This window comes from Capsicum annuum, chromosome 9, assembly GCF_002878395.1.
Source record: "Capsicum annuum cultivar UCD-10X-F1 chromosome 9, UCD10Xv1.1, whole genome shotgun sequence".
Lineage (NCBI taxonomy): Eukaryota > Viridiplantae > Streptophyta > Magnoliopsida > Solanales > Solanaceae > Capsicum > Capsicum annuum.
Window position 1 is genome coordinate 31,496,509 of NC_061119.1, and position 9,672 is coordinate 31,506,180.

Here is a 9,672-nt window from a genome sequence, read left to right on the forward strand (position 1 = left end):
AAATCATTTCTTGAGAGACAACAAATGAAATTTGGGAAAAACTGAAAAAGGAATATAAAGGAAGTGATCGAGTCAGACAAATGCAAATTTTTCATTTGAAAAGAAATTTTGAATCTCTTAGGATGTAAGGATATGAAACTATTGCAAAGTACTTTGACAACATTTCTTTGATTGTTAACAAAATTAGGTTGCTTGGTGAGGATTTCAAATTTGGCAGAATAGTAGAAAATATTATTTTAAAATTCTGGAGAGATTCGAGTCTGAAATGTCATCTCTATAAGAGTCTAAAGATCTCTCTACTATCAGTGTTGAAGAACTAATAAGTGCTCTTCAAGCACAAGAGCAAAGAAAAACCTTCAGACAAGACAATGTTACTAAGACTGACTTTTATGCATAAAATAAAAAAGGAAAAGGTAATTAACTGCTTTGCAGACACAACAAAAAGAAAACACTGTTGGAGAATTTTTGTAGGTGGAGACCTGATGCAATCTATGGAAATTACCAACAAGCAGGTCATGTTTCAAAAGTGTACAAGCTTAAAAACAATCCTCATGCACATTTTGCGAAAGTAGAAATTGAGGAGGAGAAACTTTTTAAAATAGCAGTAACTAAAGCAAAGGAGGAGTGTTGGAAATTGCTTTTAGTTACTGCACTAATTTTGAGCAATAAGTTGTTTAATTTAGGACGAATTTGAATTTTGAATTTAAGTCAGTTGTTTGATTTGTTGAGGCATTTTAATTAGTTTGAAATTTGAATGTCGCTGATTTTTCTATTGGAAGGTGGCTATTGAAAGTCCATCTATGAAGAATAAAGTCATTGCTTGATTACTTATGGCTACATCTAATAGAGGTTTCCTCCACTCCGATGCACTAACTCCTACGGCACTGGCTCTTCTTCCTCCATGGCTTTCTAATTCTACGGTTCCTTCAACTACATGTCCAATACTTATCTCCATCAGTTACTTTAAGTCTCTCTCCATCAACAGTGCTACCTACTCCTACGCCTGGCATTCCATTGCTACAGTCAAACAGAGGAGCTGAAAATATGCCCCTTATCTTGACCAGTTCTCAACAACATGGGCTGTCCCTTCTTGTGGAAAATATCCATTTATTACTGAACTTGCAGAATGTTAGAAGGAACTTGCCATGTTAGGGAGAAGATGCACGAAATTGAAGAAAAAATGAAATCTTTGAAAGAAGAGCAGAATTAAACTTTACACAGGATTGAAGCAGAATACAACTAGAAACAAGCAGACAGAAATTGGCCGAGCAACGGGTGTCCAAACACCTACACCTTGCTAAGTTGTTTGAGCAGATGGGATGCCAATCAAGACATGCAGAACATAATGGTGTCCGCTAAAGCAAAGCCAAGAATTCCTCTGTGTCCTGGCCCCCTATGACGGTTATTTCAAATTGCTGCGACTTTTCTTACTGTTAACTTTATGTTTGAATGGCACCTTCTATTTGGTTTACTATGTTTTTTTTTACTTCATGATAATTTTATAATAGCCTGCAACTTGTATTTTTGGAATCTACAAAGGATTTGATGCATCTTTGTGGCAACATATTGTGCCTATATCGTTCTTGTGTTGCTTTGCAAAATACGAGAAATACAGGAGAAAAACAGAAAAGTAGGAACTTATATCTGAATCCAATGCTAGTATATTGAATAAGTTCTGGGTGGATTTTCTATAGTTCTTGTTAAAGTAGTTGTCTTAATAGTTTGAATAAGTCTTTGATGGATATTCTAATTTTTTAATTATTGTAATTGCATTAAACTTATCTCGATTTTTCTTTATAACCATGGCGTTCAGGTTAACTTGCAAACAATTATATTTATCCCACGAGGTATCTCCTATCTTTTATCAATGCATATATTGAATAATATTTTTCCAGTAAGACTTTGAAGAAGATAAGAGAACTATTTTAGCAGGTCTTCTCTATTAAATCTACAATACCCCATACTTTCGGGCTAGAAAATCTAAACTAATTGATTCCATGTTAATATATGTGTAGTAATCACTCCTATAGTGTGTGAAAACCTTTTAATATGAATTGAGGTCACAAAAATCCCCTAACTCAAAGACGAGTTGACAACTTTTCTATTGATTAAATTTTAATGAACGTTTCAACTTGGGTCAACTTCCATCGACCATAACTTTTTGTATATATCGAATTAGGGGGCTTACTGAAACATATTTGAAGTAGATTTCCAAAGATACAAATTTAACCTAAATTCAATACCCGAGCGAAACGTTATGACTTTTCAAATTGGAGTGTGTTGCCTAGCAATCGCCTAAGGCTACTGGAAATGTTGTGCCACGGGTAACACATCGCCCAGCCCATTTTGGGCAATGGGAAATGCGATGCCCAGCCTTTTTTTGGCAATGGACAATGCGTAGCACTACCTAGATTAGGCCATAGGCAATGCGTCACATGCACTATGGCCCCAAGGCCATAAAAACATTGTTTAAAGTCATTTTAAGGGCAACCAAGTCTTTTTGCATTCCAAAACCATCCCTAAACATCCTTAAATGAAATTAGAGACACTAATAACATTTTGAATCTCTTAGATGCCTAATTCATCTTTCAAGAACACAATTGGAGAAAAAAAACGTAGGGTTAGGCATTAAAATTCAAGAAATCAATTCTTCGCAAATTCTTCATCGATTAAGGTATGTAATGGTGTCCTAAAAACTTTATGGTCATAGGTTATGATTTTATAAATCTTCTGAAAGTATGTTAGGATGTTTATAACAAGGGTTTGAACAATTGTTTTGAATATCCAAATCATGAAACCCTTTTCAAATATAGACATATTGTTTTGGTCTTGAGGCCTCCCCTTAAAAATTGACTTTTACTTGTGCATATGTAAGTATGTGTTTTGAGTTTTACAAAGATTAAATCGAGAGTATGAATGATGAAACCCTCTCTTGTTATAATAACCCTTGATTTCACATGTGGTGGGTTGTTCAATGGCATGTTTTGAAGAGTTAGATAAGTGTTTAACTATTGTTTTGAACTTTATATTGATTATGAATAGAAGAGACAGTGTTTTATTGTTTATAAATGTTTAAAGTGATAATTAAAAGAGATTGAATGGTTTTTTACATGATACTTGACCACCACGTGTTTGTGAATTGAAATTGAGGATCTTTGCCTATGTTTTCATAAGTTTCACTATATGCATCCTCTTATATTGATTAAATAGTTTGGCGGTCTGATCACAAGGTTTTGAAAAAGAAGATTGTAACATGAAAAAGTATGGCTTAGAGATATGTCTTACAAGTATTAGTATGACGATACTAAAACAGATAATGCCATAAGAGACTCAGAACAGAATAGAAGTAGGATTTCATTCAGCTTTTCATAATTTGAGCTCTTAAATATGCATGTTCAGAAAAGGTTAAAAATGGGCTTAAGAGATGTTATGTGGATACCCAAAGAAGGTAAGAGTTTAGATAACTCATTGCCAAAAACCATCTTTTGCCGATATAGGTTATTTTGTCCCTAAGAGGAATTAGACACTGGCCAAGTGCCCTGTGACGTATCTGACTCAGAAACTCTAACTCTTGTGACAAACCTGGGTTGGGGGTTTACCCGCCAAGTCAATGGTGGATTCCATATAGCTCGTGGAATATCAGACTTGTAGGGTGTACCACCTAGCTCAGAATTAAGGAAAAGATGTTGAGGTTATTTGCAGAACTATTTTTAATGGACTATTTACTACGGTAATGGATTTTCAAATGGTTTATGGTGATGTATTTTTTCTATAAAATGCTCTCACTTATGTTATTTATTAAAGTACATTGTTTTGGTTTGCTCTGCGTACCAGTACATATGTATTGACCCCCTTTATCTTAGAATCTAAGGCACAGTCCCGGGGTCCCATCCTACAATAGGAATGTGTAATGACCCGAGAATACCCCCTAGTCGTTACACAGTGCTTACAGTCCCGAGGGACCACAAGCTGACCCATCAGCTGGTACCTACCGTGAGCACTGGATAGTATAATCATGAATGCGGAAGAATAACTGAAATGCCATAAGGTTTTAATATCTAAATTCAAAACTAAAATATAAATCTAGGAAAAACAACTGTCTAAATCTGATGAAGTACAGCTAAACTGAACAACTAACTAACTATAATGTCTAAAAAGCCTCTAGATCTAAATGACTGAGAGTTGATTGGACAGGCCCCAACTTACTAATTAAACTCAAATCATGAAGTAAATACTCTGTCCTTAGATGATGAGGACTCACCGTTGCTACTATAATGCTGATAATATAAGAATCTAGGTGCGATCCGAGAATTGAGCATCAACACCTATGATATGAGACATCCCAGGGCAAAAGAAAAGTATACAATTAGTACTTTGAATGTACTAGTATACTAAATGAGGTAGGCTAACATGCAAGGTTTCATGAATAGGAGTAATGATTTGTCTGAGTATACATGTAATGCATGGATACTGAATAGAGAACATGAAACCTATAGCTACCGAACATCCATGAAAATCTATAAAGTACTAGAAATACATGAGAATTTGTAGACACTAAAGATGTATATCAAAGCATATGACATAAACTGGATGAAATCTATAATCAATTAAATACTAAAATAACTAAAATATGTATACTTTTGTCAAATAATACTGAGACTAAATAACTGAATTGGAACTGTAGCTGAAACTATATCTGCGACTGTGGGAGGTATCATCTAACCAACATTCCCCGATCTAAGCTAATCGGGGTCCAACCTGTAACCCTAGTTGGAAGGGTGTTAATACCATGCCACAGTTACTAATGTTGGTTGTGTGGATCCACTAAACTGATATAATGTCCAAAGGACTAAGGGTGTCAAGCCTGAACTGACGGGTGACCCCTGGGAGATAGTCAAGCCTAATCTGACGAGTGACTACACATATCCTACACTGGCTATGTAGTTTGGAGTATAGGGACTGCTACTAACGACTCTGCCTATCTGACGGGGAAGCCACCATTCCTACACTCGCCCGGTGCCAAGTTCAACTGACAACTGAAAGACATTGAGATACTACACTATTCTGAGTTTAATAACTGATATCTAACTATTCTTATAATGCTCATAGTAAAATCTTGAGACTATTCTATTATGTACTGAGACTAGACTAATAAATTAACTACGGTTTTTGGGTATACAATTGTATTTCATGGTACAATACAATCATAGGAATGTTCTAAAACATATAGAAATAGCATAAATCCGACATAATAGAGATGAATCATAGTGTTGTTCAATAAATAACAATATTTCAACATGGGGAATTAAATAATAACAATAATTTCATGGTAACATAGTATAAAATCAATAGTACATGGAGGTTCATGGATGAAATCATAATTTAAAATCAAATAAACTTGAAAAGGAGATAGATTTGTAATTAAAATGGATACTTGGACTCCATGGATGAAAGGGGTCATGGATGAACATCTAACATACCTTAGTAGATGAATTTCTTAAAGTTCTTAGTGAGTTCTTGAGGATTTGACTTGAAATTGGAGAGTTGTGGTTATTGATTGGGAGAGAGAGCTTATTGATTTGGGGGAAAATAATCAAATAATGAGTTTAAAAATGTTTTTAAGGCTTAGAAGCACACCTGGGCGGATTAAAATAATGGGAAAGGACTATTTTAACCCTGGGCGACACTTTTAATTTTTGTGAAATTTTCCCGATCCGAACCCCTGATGTGATGCCCCACTATCACGCCGGTCCACTGGAAAAGGATAATTGGGAAACTGGGCCATGGCGTGAGGTGGGGAAATCACGGTCCTTCACTGATTAAGACCTAGAAGTTCTCTTGGTTGCGGTGGCATCGCGGTGTAACACTGGAAAATAACAAATACCAAATTGGCTTATAGCGCGACACCTCAAAATCGAGATACCTCAATGGAAATTGATAATTACTATTTTGACTCTCTCTGTGTCGCGCTAATGGGTAAAATGATGGTATTTAACGACTAGAACTTAACATCACCATAACTTCTTACCTGGTTGTCAGATTTAGGCAAATTTTATATCGTTGAAAATCTAATCAAATTTCCTACATAATGGAGGCTGTAAACTGAAAAATGATGAGTGTTTCAAAAATATTATATACAAATACTCAGGTATAGGGACTTAGATTATGCTAGGAAAATACGAGGTGTTAAGATATCCTCCCTGTTGGGATCATTTGTCCTCGAATGAAACTGGTTAAGCTGAGAAAACTGATGGACTCAGCTTACACACTGAATATACATGTATAATACATAGAATGCATGACTTAACTCATTCATTAATGCACGACTGATAGGAACATGATGTACGACTGAAACTGAATATGATAGAGAAAAGAAATTCTTAAGAAGATTGGTACCTTCTACTGAATCTGGATTCAAGGAGAAAAGATGAGGGTACTTGGTTTTCATTTCTTCCTCTGCTTCCCAAGTGGCTCCCGCAATGGACTAATTTCATCGAAAAACTTTGACTAGTGCATCTTCTTTGTTCGTTAGTCTACGAACTTGATGATCGAGAATTTAGACTGATATTTCCTCATAGGGAGACTGTTCTGAATATCTACACTTTATAAGGGAACGACTACAGCCGAATCACCTATATAATTTTTCAACAATGAGATATAGAACACAGGGAATACAGAGGCTAGATCTGAAGGCAACTCTTGCTCGTAAGCTACCTTTTTGAAACGATTGAGAATTTTGAAGGGACCAATATATCGGGGACTGAGTTTCCCTTTCTTGCTGAATCTCTTCACTCCTTTCATTAGAGACATTTTTAGATACACAAAATCACCAACCTCGAACTCGAGATCCATTTTCCTCACATCAGCATATGATTTATGTCAGCTCTGGGCAGCCCTAAGCCTTTTTCAATCAACTGAACCTTCTCTAAGGCATCAAACACCAAGTTAGGACCTACTACTGCAGCCTCACCTACTTCAAACTAACCAATTGGAGATCTACATCTCCTACCATAGAAATCCTTAAATGGAGTCATACGAATACTGGAATGATAGTTGTTATTGTATGCGAATTCAATCAAAGGAAAATAGTCATTCAAACTACCCTTAAAATCAACACTCATGCTCTTAGTATATCCTCAAGAGTATGAATGGTCCTTTCTTCTTGACCATCTGTCTGAGGGTAGAAGGATGTACTGAGGTGGACTTGGCTACCAAGACCCTTTTGGAATGCTTTCCAGAAATGAGAGGTAAACTGGGTACCTCTATCAGAGATGATAGATAAGAGAACACCGTGCAACCTAACCAACTCTTTGAGATAGAGATTGACATAATCCTCGGCTGAATAAGAGATATGGACTAGAACGAAATGAGCTGATTTGGTCATCCTATCTACGATAACCCAAATAGAATCATGCTGATGATGGGTATTAGGTAAACCTGCCACAAAATCCATGTTCATTTTTTCCTATTTCCACATGGGAATATTGAAATCCTAAATGGACCCACTAGGCTTCTAGTGCTCGACCTTAACTTGCTGACATATAGGGCACTTAGCTACAAAATCTGCAATATCTCTCTTTATCCCACTCCACTAATAGATCTCCCGCAAATTATGGTACATATTAGTGGCCCCTGGATGAATAGAGTAACGTGCACCATGCGCTTCTACAAGAATTCATTGCCTCAAATCATCAAAAGAAGGCACCCATAATCTACCCTGATAACATAAAACACCATCTCCCCCTTGGGAGAAAACCTCCACTTTCTGATCTCTAAATGATTCCTTCAACTTAACTAGACTAGGATCTCTATCCTACTTTTCCATTACCTCAGAAACTAGAGATGATTCTGAGCAACTTTGTACCCATACACTACCTTCTGATGAATCAACTAAGAGAATGCCTAGTCGGGTAAGCTGATGAACTTCCTGGGCTAACTTATTCTTACCATCCTACACAAGAGATACATTACCCATACACAATCTACTGAGAGCATCAGCCACTATATTGTCCATTCCCTGAAGATACAGAACACTCATGTCATTATCTTTTAATAAATCTAACAATCTTCTATGATGGAAATCTATTCTTTCTGAGAGAACACATGCTGGAGGCTTTTATGATCTGTGAGCATATCTGCATGCAACCCATATATGTAATTCGTCCAAATTTTTAAGGTAAACATTATTGTTGCTAGCTCAATATCATGAGTGAGATAATTTTTCTCATAAGGCTTAAGTTGTTTAGAGGCATAGGCTATGAACTTACCTCTCTGCATGGGGACACAACCGAAACCTACTCTAGATGCATAACAATACTCAACAAAACCATCTAAACTATTTCGTAGAGTCAAGACTGGGGCTGAGTCGAGTCCAGTCTTCAACTCCTAAAAACTTTTCTCACATGAATTTGACAACTGAAACTTAACTATCTTCTAAGTCAATTTGGAATTGGGGGATGCAATAGAAGAAAACTCTTCAATAAACGGATGGTAATTACTAGCTAAACCTAAGAAACTCCTGATGTCTGATGGAGAGATGGGTCTAGGCCAGTTTTTCACTGCTTCGGTCTTTTGAGGATCAACCCTAATGCCATCACCAAAAATATTATGGATAAGGAAAGCTACTAATCTTATCCAAAATTTATACTTACTAAATTTAGCGAACAACAAGTGAGCTCTAAGAGCCTGAAGTACTATTCGAGGGTAGTCTACGTGATCGTTTTAGCTATGAGAATAGACAAGGATATCATCAATGAAGACTATGATGATCATGTCCAAGTACTGCTTGAACACTCGGTTCATGCTGGGGTATTTGTAAGACCAAATTACATAACTTGAAATTCAAAGTGACCATACCAATTTTTGAAAGTAGTTTTTAGAATATCACATTCTTTGACTCTAAACTGATGATAGCCTAATCTGAGGTCTATCTTTGAAAAGTAACTGGCACCCTAAAGTTGGTCAAACAAGTTATCGCTTCTAGAAAGTGGGTATTTATTCATGATTGTGACCTTATTTAACTGATGGTAATCAATACAAATTCTGAGAGAACCATCTTTCTTATGCATAAATAGAATAGGTGCACCCCACGGGGAGGTACTGGGCCTTATGAATCCCTTATCTAGGAGTTCCTTTAATTGTTCTTTCAAATCTTTGAGTTCAGTTGGAGCCATTGTGTATGGAGGTATAACTATAGGTTGAGTATCTTGGAGAAGGTCTATTCCGAAGTTGATTTCCCTTTCAGGAGGAACTCCAGGAAGATATTTAAGAAACACATCTGATAATACATTTACTACTAGAACTGACTCAAGAGTAGGAGTTTCTTAGTTAGATTCCTAGACTCACACAAGATGGTAGACACACTCCTTGGATATCATCTTTACATCTCTAAGGTATGAAATCAACCGACCCCTAAGAGATGTAGTACTAACCCTCCATTCAAGAACTGGTTCATTTAGGAACTAAAAATGAACTATTCTATTTCTACAATCAACTGAAGAATAGCATGAGCGAAGACAATCCATACCGAGAATGACATTAAAATCTATCATCTCTAACTTCACGAGATTAACTAAGATAACGTTTTGAGATATTGTGACCGGACAGTTACTGTATACCTACTTTGCTAAAATGGAAACACCTACTAGGGTAGACACTGAAAAGGGCTCCGCT

At 36.3% G+C, this 9,672-nt stretch overlaps 1 pseudogene; it reads left to right on the top strand.

The window, feature by feature from the left end:
- The first annotated feature begins 830 nt into the window (after nucleotides 1–830).
- On the top strand, nucleotides 831–1,359 carry LOC124887303 (annotated as a pseudogene).
- Nucleotides 1,360–9,672: the final 8,313 nt, after the last annotated feature.